Raw genomic sequence first — 13,316 nt, forward strand, 5'->3', positions numbered from 1 at the left:
CTTTCTTGCCCTCATACAGTCCTGTGTTACAGACCAGCTGTTAGTACATTCCCACCAACAGAACGCTGACGGCCCTTCATAAGAATCATTGACCTCTAGCACAAGTCTCCTCTGAGCACTGACTTTTGAGAAAAGACTTGTTCTTGATGGTGTCAATGTGGGGTCCCTACTTTGTCTCAGTATATCATTTGAATGGGTTGGAATTTCAAGAAAATCCCAACACAGTATTTCATAAAGATTTTAGCTTCAAGAAATATTAATTTGGCAGGGGCAACACCCCACGTGCCCCTATGGACGAGCCTCCAGTGGAAAACGTACCTATACTTGGTAGAAAAAAATGTAGTAGTCACGGAATGAAATTACTAAGGATCTATGTTGGAAAAGAAAGCTTGTTCTAATTTTTTTTTGATATTACATGCTGTGCTGTAGGCACACTAAATCTCACACACATTATTGGATCTGAACTGGATCATGATATTACTTGCTAAATCTTTAATATAAATTTAAAAGAAAACCGAGTATCTCATGAAAAAGGTTAATACTAATTTTAGATGATTTACTACTATGTTTTATTCAGCAGGGTAAATTCCAATAAAGCAACAGCGCCCTTTTAAGAGAGTCAGCCAGCTCGGTGATTAATGTTACCAATCCAGTTTACACGTTGCCGGTGAAGTGGTTAATGTTTGTAAACCAATTAACATTTTGGCATTGCAGAGGATCATATGAATTAATTGATTTCCCCCTGTCAACATCAGAATGCTAAATATAACAATGATATATGGAATGTATGTGTCTTACGAAAAAATTACAAAGCTGGCAAAAAATCCATCAGGATGGCAAAGATTTAAACGCAGACCCAGGAGCACAAGAACACCTTGCTAGAAAAATTGCTGTTATTGTATGTTTTATATATTTTCTTTATAAACAATTGAGTTGTTTTGATTTTACGCTTAATTAAGTTAATCCTAGAGTGGATTGGTCACAAATATATGACGTGTTGACAAGTTATGGGGCATACAAATTCATCTATACATTATTATATTCAAATTGCTAGCAAATGTGCAATTTAAAAAAAAAAATGTTTTTACTAGCAAATGTATAGATAAATGTTATTTTTAAATAGTATCTCAGCGCTATTTGGTTGAAGCTGCATCTCTTGCTCTGCTTTTACCATACTCACCCTAAATCCCCTCATAATTTGCTACCCACTGATTCGTGCTTGTCGCCATAACCAGGAGTGCCACCGTCCTGATGCTGCAGTTTTGAAAGAGGCATTTCAGCGTCAGAAATGTGGTACTCCTGGTAAATGAACAGGGAATCGACTGTTATTGTATAATCTGGAGAATTCTACCTGTAGAATAAAATATCTGGCAAGTAGTTGTGTTCTCTGATTTGCCATTAACACAAATACAACCTCTCTGACAGCTACATCTTCAGCTATTGCTCATTATCCCAGTAAAATTCAAAATAATAAGATAGTGAATTTCATATGTAAGGTCAAAATAGCTGAACTGAAACGAGTGTCATTTGAATTTACACACCACTATTTTGTGCCCATTTATACTCCTATTTTTCCTATGTTGTGCTTATATACGTCCCTCAAATGATAGGAGGGTAAGTGTATTTAGATTTTAGCGCTCCACTGGGTAGATTTTTGTAGTGTGTTCCACCGGGTTCACCTTATTTGTACAATGATGAATAGAGAGGCCAATAGCATGCCCCCACTCATGGGCCGTTGGCTCTCCTACCTAAATAATAGCTCAGAGGAAATTCCTTCTTCTAGGACAACAGGTATGTGCAACACGTGCTGAAACAGGGCTAATTTCAAACCAGACCCATTTTTTGACATGCCTAGATGCTCTCAAGTAAGCTTTCCAAAACAAATACCAATGAGGGAGAGGGGGCCTGCAGAACTGAAACCTATTACAGAATTAAAAAGACACCAATTTTTCCCCTTATTTATTTTGGCTTACCACCCTCATTTATCTTAATGTTTCTAAAATACTGCAAATGTTTTTTTTCTGCACATTAAAACTGGTGGGGCGTTGCTCCAAGTGCCCATGTGGATGAGCCTCCATTGGAAACCGGACCTATAATTGGCAGGAAGAAAAAAGTTGAAGGCACGGAATGAAATTATTACAGATCTATGTAGAAAAAGGAAATGTGTTCTCAGTTTCTTTGGTATTACACGCTGTGCTGTAGGCACACTAAATCTCACACACATTATTGAATTAATTAAAGATTACAGTAACTAACCAAGGGGACAAATTCATCACAATTCCAGCTGTTTCTGAGTTTAATAATAGGGGATACAGTTTCACTGGGATATTAATGACGCCTTAAATAAAAGTGCAGTTCAACTGTGCAAGTGCTTATTGAGTGAGAATAAAATGAGTGTGGCATGAAATAGCAGAGAGTGCATATAAATGAACTGACACTGCCCATTTCAAAAACCCTCTTTTTATACTTATACATATATAATACAAATGAAAAAAATATGTTGCTAAAAATAAAGTATTTCTAAATACTATATAACACGGTGACTGCATCACACGTAGAGTTGATTCAGATTTAAGTCCATAGACAATAATGCTCTGTGGGTAAAAGTCAGGTGCTATACAAAGGAGCAGTGACATTATACTTTTAAATAAATTTGAGATAACCTGTCGGAAAAAAAGACTGCAAAATGTAAATCAAATGACATCACCAGGAGAGAAAATGCCAAAATTCAGCTAAAGTCATTCCCCCCTGAACGAACTAATAATGTTATAGGCTAGACTAGCAGAGGAGGGCAGCTGGAGTGCCATTATTGGTTAAATGAGTCGCTGATAACGGTGTCCTTTGCTGTAGGGCAGCAGTTTGCATAATCACCTGCCACACTTTCTGTTCCTATACGTCCAACTTGGTTGTTGTAACTACTTGTTAGTTCACCTATTGTACAGCACTGCGTAATATGTCAGTGCTTTATCGATTATAATAAGAATAATGTGCACATACTTGATTGCAGCTACTGAAGTTTACTCATTCGGCCAAATTAAAAAAAAAAAATCTAAATTTCTATTAAAACAATACTAACGCAGAACCATTTTTAATTGTCCAGATGCATTTCAGAGTTGAAACCTGTGTTTTTGTTGCCTGAGCCCTGGGCTTTCATATCACATTTGGAGACAATGAAAAATGACTCCTTTCAGAAGTGGATTTGAAGTCGCTCACAGCTTCCACCAACATGTGTAGGATAAACTCTTCACGGCTCATTATATGTGGCTCAGAGAGGCTGATCTAGACTCCTTCAGGCTCACATAAGGAAAACAAATCTAGAGCAAAGGATTCTGGGTGTGAGCAGTCAAACAAGCTCAAACTAATTATTTTTAGATGCTTCTTGTATCTGACATTCTGCTAATATATAGGACAGATGACAGAGGTTAACTAAAAACACTTTCATTTTATATAATAAACTATATCAAATAAAAATCTAAATATCAGGAAAACACATAGAAATAGGAGTCCCGTAGGTCCTATTTGATTTATTTTGTGCTATAATGGACTCTATAATGAAAGTTCACCTGCTCACCCGATCTAATCCCACTAATAAACTCCATAGATGTTTGTCTTTCAGCAAGAAAAGGAAGGAAAAACAAGCTCTCAAAACAAATAATGGTAGCCATTTTCATTTCTCAACACACACAGGGGTTTATTCAATAAGCAAGGAGCATTTAAAATTTAGTTTAAACAGCTACATTGTAAAAACTGAGATTTTTCCCCCACATTTATTAATTGGTCACTATGGCTTGTGAATACATCCTGTAAATATCATCTGTGTTCTGCACTTAAAGGAACATTACAGCGTAAGGAATACATACATGTATTGCTTGATAGTTGTAGCCTCGACTGGCAGGCTGTGTCTACTATTAATCAAACCACAAGGCACAGACAGAATTGGCTTTTTGAAATTAACTTTCAAGGTTCTTTACTAAGGTAAACTCAGAGTTGCCGGACTGAAAGTTTATGTGACAGAGAATTTTTATACATTCTCTACTATGACCTGAAAAAATTCACCTTGAATTCACTTTAAATTCTCACTTTAGTAAATAACCCTGTTTGATTTCTCAGCAATTCTCACGTTATTGAATAACCCTATTTGTGAAATGGCCCAGAAGAGGAAGAATGGCCATAAATGAGATGAAGTTAGTATATCAGAGAACAGGAAAAGCCAGAAATATAAAATTGAAGTATTTTATTCATCCCTTAGGGCTTTTAAAGGGACACTATAGTCACCAGAACAACTACAGCGTAATGTAGTTGTTCTGGTGAGTATAATCATTGCCTTCAGGCATTTTCATGCAAACACTGCCTTCTCAGAGAAAACGCAGTGTTTACATTGCCCCTAGGAACACCTCCAAGTGACCACTCCTCAGATGGCCACTGGAGGGGCTTCCTGGCTCAGTGCTGCACAGTAGGAAGCTATGCCGTTCAGCATCCCCATGCTCTGCATGGGGACACTGAATTTTCCTCATAGAGATGCATTTATTCAATTATTCAATTGATTCAATTCAATGCATCTCTATGAGGAGGGGCTAATTGGCCAAAACCGCGTTTGGCCCTACCCCCTTGCCGATTTTAGCCAATCCAGTGCTTTCCCTGGGGGAAAGCACTGGATTGACTAAAAATAAGCAATTCAGATGATGTCACCAAGGGGGCGAGGCCAGTGCTGGCGGACCCACACAGAGCTGCAAATACGGTGAGTTTTTCATGCCTTTAAAGGGGGTAAGAGGTGGTTTTGCACTAAAAGGTCAGGAATACATGTTTGTGTTCCTGACCCTATAGTGTTCCTTTAAAATCCCAATGCTATTTTCTTATGTGTTTGGATTTTAACAGCCCTAAGGGGTCAATAAAATATGTTGTTTATTTTATTTCTGCCTGTTCCTGTTTACTTTGTGTTCTTACCTTTGACAGATCTCGTCCTTTGAAACTCCGGAAAGGTGAGTACATAAATGGTGCACTTGGTTACGACAAGACTACTAAATGGTGATTTCATTTGCAGGATACATTAACATTATTGTTTAAGGTGGTGGATTTTAAGGTGGTTTTTAAATTTTTTTTTATAGTATATCAGAGACCGAATAGTCATATAACAAGTCAAGGACGGGTATGGTCACTGCCAGCACAGAAAAATAACTTTAACAAGTCAGGATGCAGAAATCAGCATCAGATATTATCCAGTATAATTAACAGAAGAAATAACTACCAATGCAGGTGCAATGGAAAGTGTACATGAAAATAAGTATTTATAATATGAATATACCAATGATTTTACACGGGATGCATAGTTGAAGTGTCCTGGAAGTATTCAGAGACTCATGCATGATGCAGTTTTAATGATACAAGAATCTCCTTTGGAATCTAATTTACAGGGTCTCAAGGACTGAATTCTTTGATGTAGGAATTTGAGAAGCACTGAATATAAAGATAGACAGTTACTGCATTGTAAATGTTGGCAAGATTTATAAGACTTGGTGCCAGGAGCACTTTGAAAGATGATCTGCCAGCAGTATAACACTCAGAAATAAGAACAGGGAGAGTTGTGTAGTTAAGATCTGCAAACATAGCTCTTTAGTACCCATCTTCAAGTTGCTTTGCTTGTTTCTCCTTGTTCATTCTAGGACATATCAATAGGATGTGGGCTTTAAAGTAATTCTTTCTGTAAATTGCATCCCAGGAAATCGCACTTCTGTCTATCTATCTCTATGGGACTTATTCACTAAATTTTGAATTAAAGCAAATTAAAATCTGAATGACAAAATTTGGGCAAAAATCGCCAAGCTGTGACGTTGGGCACAAAAATATTTCCACATCTGCCATTTTTCACACATTTTTTTATTCATATTATAAGCTACTATTCAAAGTTTAGTGAATATACCCTTATATCTCACACTACGTGCTATCCATAGTGGAACTGTGTGTGTTTATGACTGTGTATATAACAGAAGCCTGTTACTTCTGGATCTCCTGGGGTTGCATTGAGCTCTAATTTATATACAGGCACACTGTAACAGATATTGCAAAGGGATAAACACTCAGCAGTGACTACAAACAATAAAACGGAAGAGAATGGGAAACTCAATTTACATGCAATGTCTAGGGATCTCGGAGCAGTGCTGCATACTTCTGTTCCCTCAATTACAATAGTACAATATGTTTCTGAAGCACTCACTGACTATACATCCTGGAGACTCAGATTCTAAAACATTTAAATTGTATAAGCAAATATTATTAGAGGTGAATGACATATCTTCTAAAACGTACATACATTTTTTTTTGTCATTTTGTGATAGCAAATTAATTGTGATAGGCAAATCTATGCATTCGATTAGTCTTAGTTAACTACCTATAAAACCAACACGTGAGTGTGTATGCCTAGGGGTATATGAATTGGGGGAATTTAAAGCCTATTGCAGGAGTGCTCTAAAGGTAGACACCTAGATGTTGAAGAACTACAAATCCAATGATGCTTTGTTAGCATTGAGAACGAAAAAACATAATAAGTTGTAGTTCTGAATTATCTGGGGATCTACCTTTTGGACACACCTGGGATACTCAGTCATAAAGTTCGCGGCTGTATACAATTTATGCTAATAGTGAAGCCCTCCATTAATCACCACTGTTTTCTATAGTGCCCTTAAAGGGACACTCCAGGCACCCAGACCACTTCTGCCCATTGGAATGGTCTGGGTGCCAACTCCCACTACCCTTAACCCTGCAAGTGTAATTATTGCAGTTTTTTTTATAAACTGCAAAAATTACCTTGCAGGGTTAACTCCACCTCTAGTGGCTGTCTACTAGAAAGCCACTAGAGGGTAATTCCTGCTCTATAGCACAGAAAACTCACTGTGTGAGGACCTCCAGCGTCACTCAATTCCCCATAGGAAAGCATTGAAAAGCGACATTGCCACGCATGCCCATTAGGTCTCCTCGGCCGGTGGGCGGGATCAGTCTCGCCCACCGGCCGACGTGATGACTGGGAGGAGCAGCGGCGGCCCAAAACCACCGCAGAGGGACATCGGCGGGGTCTCAGGTAAGTGACCTGAAGGGGTTTTCACCCCTTCAGCTACCGGGCATTGGGAGGTGGGAGGGAGAGGGGACCTGCAGTGCCAGGATAACGGATTGTTTTCCTGGCAGTGGAGTTTCCCTTTAAGAGCAAGAATTCCAATAATACTCAATGCTACTCTATCGACCTATTTACTGCTTAGCTCTATATTACATTACGCCATTACCAGAACAACACATAGATACATAGCTAGAACAGATTGCCGCTAGTCCTATAGTTTTAATGAAAGAATGGATAGATTTCTTAATCTTCTGGACTCTATCTTCAGAAAATATTGACTAAATAATGAACTGAAAACAAGAATGCAGAATTTGGACAAATATTGCTGATTTTGAAAAATTCTACAAATCGACTATAGTCACAGCTTGATTATTGTAGCCTAAATTTTACAAGTTTTTCTTCAATTCAATATAATTCTACATTTAATAAATAAACCCCTGAGAGATTGGGTGAATTTGAAAAATGGCGTCTCTTTACTAAAAGATCAAATTTTTTTCATTTTGGCTCAGTAATCAATTATTCAATTGTAGTATAATAATGTATACAACCCTACAGATAATTTGCAGCTTTTAAAAGGCCATCCATCAATTTGATCAGTTTAGTACCTGGACAGGGCCGGCGCTACCATAAGGCGGCACAGGCAGCCGCCTTAGGGCGCAGCGGCCAGGGGGGCGCAAAGTTCGGGTGACCTGCAGGAAGGAGGAGCACCCAGCTCTTTCCTCCCGCTGGTCATTCTGAGCCCACAGGGATACAGCAAAATTTCCCAGTGGTTCTATATGACCTGGGGATGGCACTTACTGGTGGCTTTTAGAAATCTCGCTGCTGCGAGATGTTGGAGGAGGGAGGAGCGCCAGCAGCCCGTCGCTCCTCGCAGTGCACAGAGCTAAGGCTGCTGGGATACATGATGCCATATCCAGTAGCCTTAGCTCTATGAATAGCTGTAATGAAGCATCAGGCTGCCTTACAAAGTTCCATGGCAGCTGCTACCTGACGACAGTAAGTCAGTCAGAGTGAGTGTGTGTGTGACAGTAAATTTGCTCATGCCTGTGTGTGTCAGTTAGTGTGTTTCTGTGTCAGACTATATGTTAATGATGAGTGTATGTTTGTGTATATCAGTGTGTTTGTGTGTGAGACTGTGTATCAGTGATGAGTGTGTGTGTCAGTGTCTGTTTGTGTGTGTCACTGTGCTTGTGTGTCAGATTGTTTGTCAATGATTGTTTGCTTGTTTATGTATTAGACTGTGTCAATGATGAGTGTGTGTCAGATTGTGTGTTTGTGTGGCACACTGTGTGTCAATGAGTGTATCCATTTGTGTGCTTTAATGTGTGTCAGTGATGAGTGTGTGTTGGTACGTGTGCGTTTATGTCAGTGTCAATGTGATTGTGTTTTTGTGTCCATGTGTCTTTAATACATCAAGTTTCAAGAAAAACAAGAACAAGTATATTAATATATGTGTAATATATTAACATATTTAGTATTAGCATATATTGATATGTATATATTTTATGTTTATAATATATATACAAATATTAATATAATACATATACATATGAGGAACACTCAAACGTTAAAAACCACTATATGGTTTTAACGTTTGGGGAATTCCTTAACCCCAGTAGGTGCCAGGCCCCCCCAAAAAATATCTGACATTGAGTCTTCTTTTACTGCTGAACCCTGCTCAATCCCTGGGAGACTGTCAGTGTCAACAGAGTCCCTTCCATTCTTGGAGAAATTGGCACACGCTCTGCTATTACTGCAAATGCACTAAGGGGGAGGGGTAAAGAAAGACACAGGCAAAGACACAATTTTTTGGGGGCGCCAAAATACATTTTCGCCTGTGTATTCATAAATCCTTGCACCGGCCCTGTACCTGGATCTCTTTGAACCACTCAGCTCAGTTAAATATCTGCTCGGTAATTGCAGACCGTTTGCTAATCTCCAGCCTCAATGAGCCCTGAAAATTTGGCCCCAAAATAGTTCTAATGAGCTTGTGAAACAGTAAGCACAACCCCTTACCTGGATTATCAGTGTAGGAGTGCAATCAATGTTTTTGTATAAGGGTGTTTTTCTTGAGCTCCAAACATTTTTTATGACGTATTTGTGTTCTTCTTGTTAGGTAACTCTCTTTGATGCCTTTTGTAAATATTCAGTGAAACATTGCAGATTTTGCTTCAAGATAGCTGTTTCTTACACTATTGCAAGATTGGGACAACGTGATCACTGTTCATCTACTATGAGAGAAGCTTCCTGCAGCAAAACTTTTTGATTAGTACAGTGCTGGTAGACAGCCATGTATTAATATAAAATAAATAAATAAATGAAATGCTGCAGTCACACTTGCACGTTTGTCTAAAAGTATCCACATTCAACGTGTCAGCATTCAGAGAGTGATTTAAAATTATTTACCATGTAAAATTATGTTCCATGTACAATGTGTCAAAACTGAACTTCAAGAGACACTCCAGACTAAAAGTGAATTCTATTTTGATTCTCTAGATGCACTTTCTGGCTTCTCAAAGAGTTTTACTCTGTGAAACGATGTTGGATGTACTCAACTTTGCATGACAACATCTAATATCTTTAAAATCCAAATAGGAAAGCATTGAATCAATGTCTTCCTTTGGAGAAGCTCTAATGCACAATGCATACTCACCGTGCATGCACAATAGCTTCCTTTAATGGCGTGACGTCGCTGGAGGAGGAGATCGGTCCAGCGCCGAGGGACCTCCGCACTGGAATTAGGGTGAGTGCTAAAATAATTTTCAAACCCTTTCATGCACACAGAGGCGGGCTAAAGTTAGAGACTGGGGACACTATAGCGTTAGAAATAACGTTTTGTATGTGTTGGGGAATTCTGCCTGTGCTATGTATGAGTGCAGTGGCTGCACTCTGCTTGTGCATGTGTATGTTGGCTGTGTAAAGTAGTGCATGTGTGAGTGTGTGGTTCTATTGCTTGTTAGAAAAATAGGAGATGTGTACAGGCACTCTTCCATCCAAATATGTGCTGGTTATCTAGGTAGCCCACTCTTGATACCTCAAAATTCTATACACATAATCATATGATACCACACTCACAATTGCTCAGGTACGTTTCTATAAGAATGTATTACCATACTAAGTAAATGCTTGAAAAAAGCCTGAATTTTATTCATTATACCATATCAAAAAGTGAATAATCTGAATAAATGTAATTTCTATAATTATAGAAATTATACAAATTATACAAATCAGGCTTTTTTCAAGCATTTACTTAGTACGGTAATACATTCTAATAGAAACGTACCTATTGCTTGTTAGGGTTGTATGTAAATGTATGTGTGCTGCTTTTGGTATTGTATGACCTAAGTATGTGTGTGGGAGCAGGGTTCTTTATTGACTGTATATTGTATATTGACTGTTTTATACAAATGTTGTTTTTTCAAATAAATTAATTTAATAGAGATATTATATATTTTTTTATGTTTCCACTTTCTTTCTCACATTTGGCCAGGAAGGGGGGATTCATGATGATGTCTGGTAGGTGGAGCTTTCTCTTTGACAAGTATCTCAGAATATTGGAAGGGGTACAGACACCAGGGGACTCAGGTAAGTGTCAAACTTACAAGGCTTTTTGACAAGGCTACAGTGCCAAGCTACTCCTTTAATGGTCCATTTATATGCATGTTTAAATATGTAGAGACTTTAAATGAAATGTATAAAATGGACACAGTTACAATAAAGAAACTAACTCAAGACTCTTGGGTGATACAGGATGTGATTCATCGGGATTCGGGAAACCTTAAAAACCATGATTGTATGCAAATGTATATTTTAAGCTGTTTCCTTTCTTTTTTTGGAAGTAACCGGGTGACCTTGTGCCAACTCTGTGTTGATTTTACAATTTCAACAGCATCAAAAGGATCCACACTTTTTATGGCTATTATGTAAATTGTACTAATAGACATCTGGGAAAGTGAGCATCCTGGCCTGACATTCCATAAACAATTTGTGTTGTTTAGCTATGGTCACCAAGCCAATGACATGTATATTAATAGCTCCTTTCTAAAAAAAAAGTATTGTCATAAAGTTGCTAAATGTAAAATGTATCTTATAAGGATTTGTATATTTGTGTATGTACTTATTTCACCAATATACTGTTTGGCTGTTGGTTTAACTAAACAGAGAAGTGTGCTGGATTGAAAAGCCGAATCACAAAATTTAAGCCAAAGTTACAAAATTGGAAATATAGCTGAACCAGAGCATTTTTTGCAACTCAGCTCTTGTTCCTTCTATTTAGCAAATGTGCTATTCAAATCGCTAAAATCCAAAGTCTAGTGAATAAACCCCAAGCTCTACATACGTATAAGCAAATAACACACAATACATTTTATAACCCTCCGAGATGTGGGAATGTGAATAAATATGATCAATTCCTCCAATTAAATTAGCATCAACTGATTTCCTTCTCACTACAGCACAATATATTCCTAAAACCTCAGGCAGCAATGAAGGTCCCAGAGATTCATTACATTACAGAGAGAGGTGACATTACAATAAAGGAAAAATAGTTTATCTGCCATCAAGCATTTTTTTTATCCTCTGCACAATAAGCTCAACATATAAATATATTCATCAGATAGCAGACAATAACACAAGAAAAATGGAAATTGTTTTTTTTTTTTTTCATTTTCTCAAGATCTGATTAGGAATTGACATTACAAATACATAGAATTTGAGTTTCCCAGCAACATGCAAAAAAAATGAAAGCAAAGCGTGTATTATCTGAGAGATAGCAACTATTACGGTAACTCTCTTTTATTAGAGGTGGTCAACAAAGCACCTGAAATAATCTGACGTATATTTGTTACTGTACATTGTAAGCCCATTACAGTAAGGCCCAGCATGGTTTCAATTAGGGACACAATCTGATTTATATCTATCCTGCATTCTCTACATTAATCTGTCAACTAAAACAAATATTTATCAATCACAGCATACTTTGAATTTTATTCCCCGTGTGCTAAAACTTTGCAAAAATAAATGGATTTAAATCCCTCTCTTGAATCCCTGTAGGTAGTTGCTTCATGGATTAATCCTTTATTATTATGTTTGCTCTCCCCTATATTTAATAAATATTTGTTGGTGAAGGCGCAGAAATAGAATTAAATGTAGAAATTCCCACTGTATTGAAAGAATCACACACCACACACCATAATCAATACAGATCACTCTATGCCGATAGTACCTGCTCCCTCTCCCCCACCAATATAAATAGTTAAATCATTTTAGAATAGTTTGACTTCACAGCACTGCTCCCGGCCTCCTCGCTGTCTGAACTAAGCTTGGTGGTGCAGGGCTTAACTCAAAACAACTAATGGAAACTCCTAAGCAGGATCTTCTGGCTATTTATTATGGAGGCAGAGAGTATCTTGGACTTTAAATCCACCTTATGGTCTCTCCTTACTTGATACCATAAGCTCAGTATATTTTGTAAATATGAGCATGGTACATATCTCCACTGCACTGAACTCAAAGTGAAAAGCTGTGTGGATGAGTGAGAAGGTGTGTGTATACGTGCAGGGCCAGATTAAGAGCCCAGTGGGCCTGGTGCTGATAATTATAATGGGCCTAATTACAAAATCATATCGACCAAGAACACTAAAACTGTCCTACCTCAGAAGCGTCATGTATCTGATGGAGATGGTGCTGGAGGGACACTCATTGGATGCATCTGTGAGAAAACACATACCCTTTGCTAATCTCACACTTTCATCTTTCAAGTAAATCCCTTCCCCCTAACAGCAGTGTCCAGTGAAGCAGGAAGTCTGTGGACGGGGTAAAGGGATGGGCCACTGACGCGACTCACGTAACGATGAACATACCCAAAAAGGGGGCATGTCTGCCCAAAGAATTTGATGGACAGCCTGGCATGAATGCATGTCAAGCTACCTGCCAATCATGCAGGCTGGCCAACTAAGGGCATACTATGCAGACAGCACCCTGAGCTTGGCATAATTGCGTCTAATGATGCACTCGCTCCACTCTTTCTAAGGACTGTCCCTTAGCACTCACATGTACACTTGTCTCCTTACCTTCTTACTAGCAGGCAGAAGCACCTGGTATATAGTCTGGGACAGAGAAAAGGTGTATGTAGTGAGTGTAGAAGAAAGGGAACATGCCACAGTGTTAGAGAGACCAAAGTCAGCAAAGTCAGCATAAAATTCAACTAATT

At 38.3% G+C, this 13,316-nt stretch overlaps 1 protein-coding gene across 1 annotated transcript in view; it reads right to left on the bottom strand.

Moving 5' to 3' along the window:
• LOC134603055 (substance-P receptor) overlaps positions 1 to 13,316 on the bottom strand; it is a 226,122-nt gene that overhangs the window by 19,378 nt on the left and 193,428 nt on the right. The gene's annotated exons all lie outside the window — the stretch shown is intronic.

This window comes from Pelobates fuscus, chromosome 3 (genome assembly GCF_036172605.1).
Source record: "Pelobates fuscus isolate aPelFus1 chromosome 3, aPelFus1.pri, whole genome shotgun sequence".
Classification (NCBI taxonomy): Eukaryota; Metazoa; Chordata; class Amphibia; order Anura; family Pelobatidae; genus Pelobates; species Pelobates fuscus.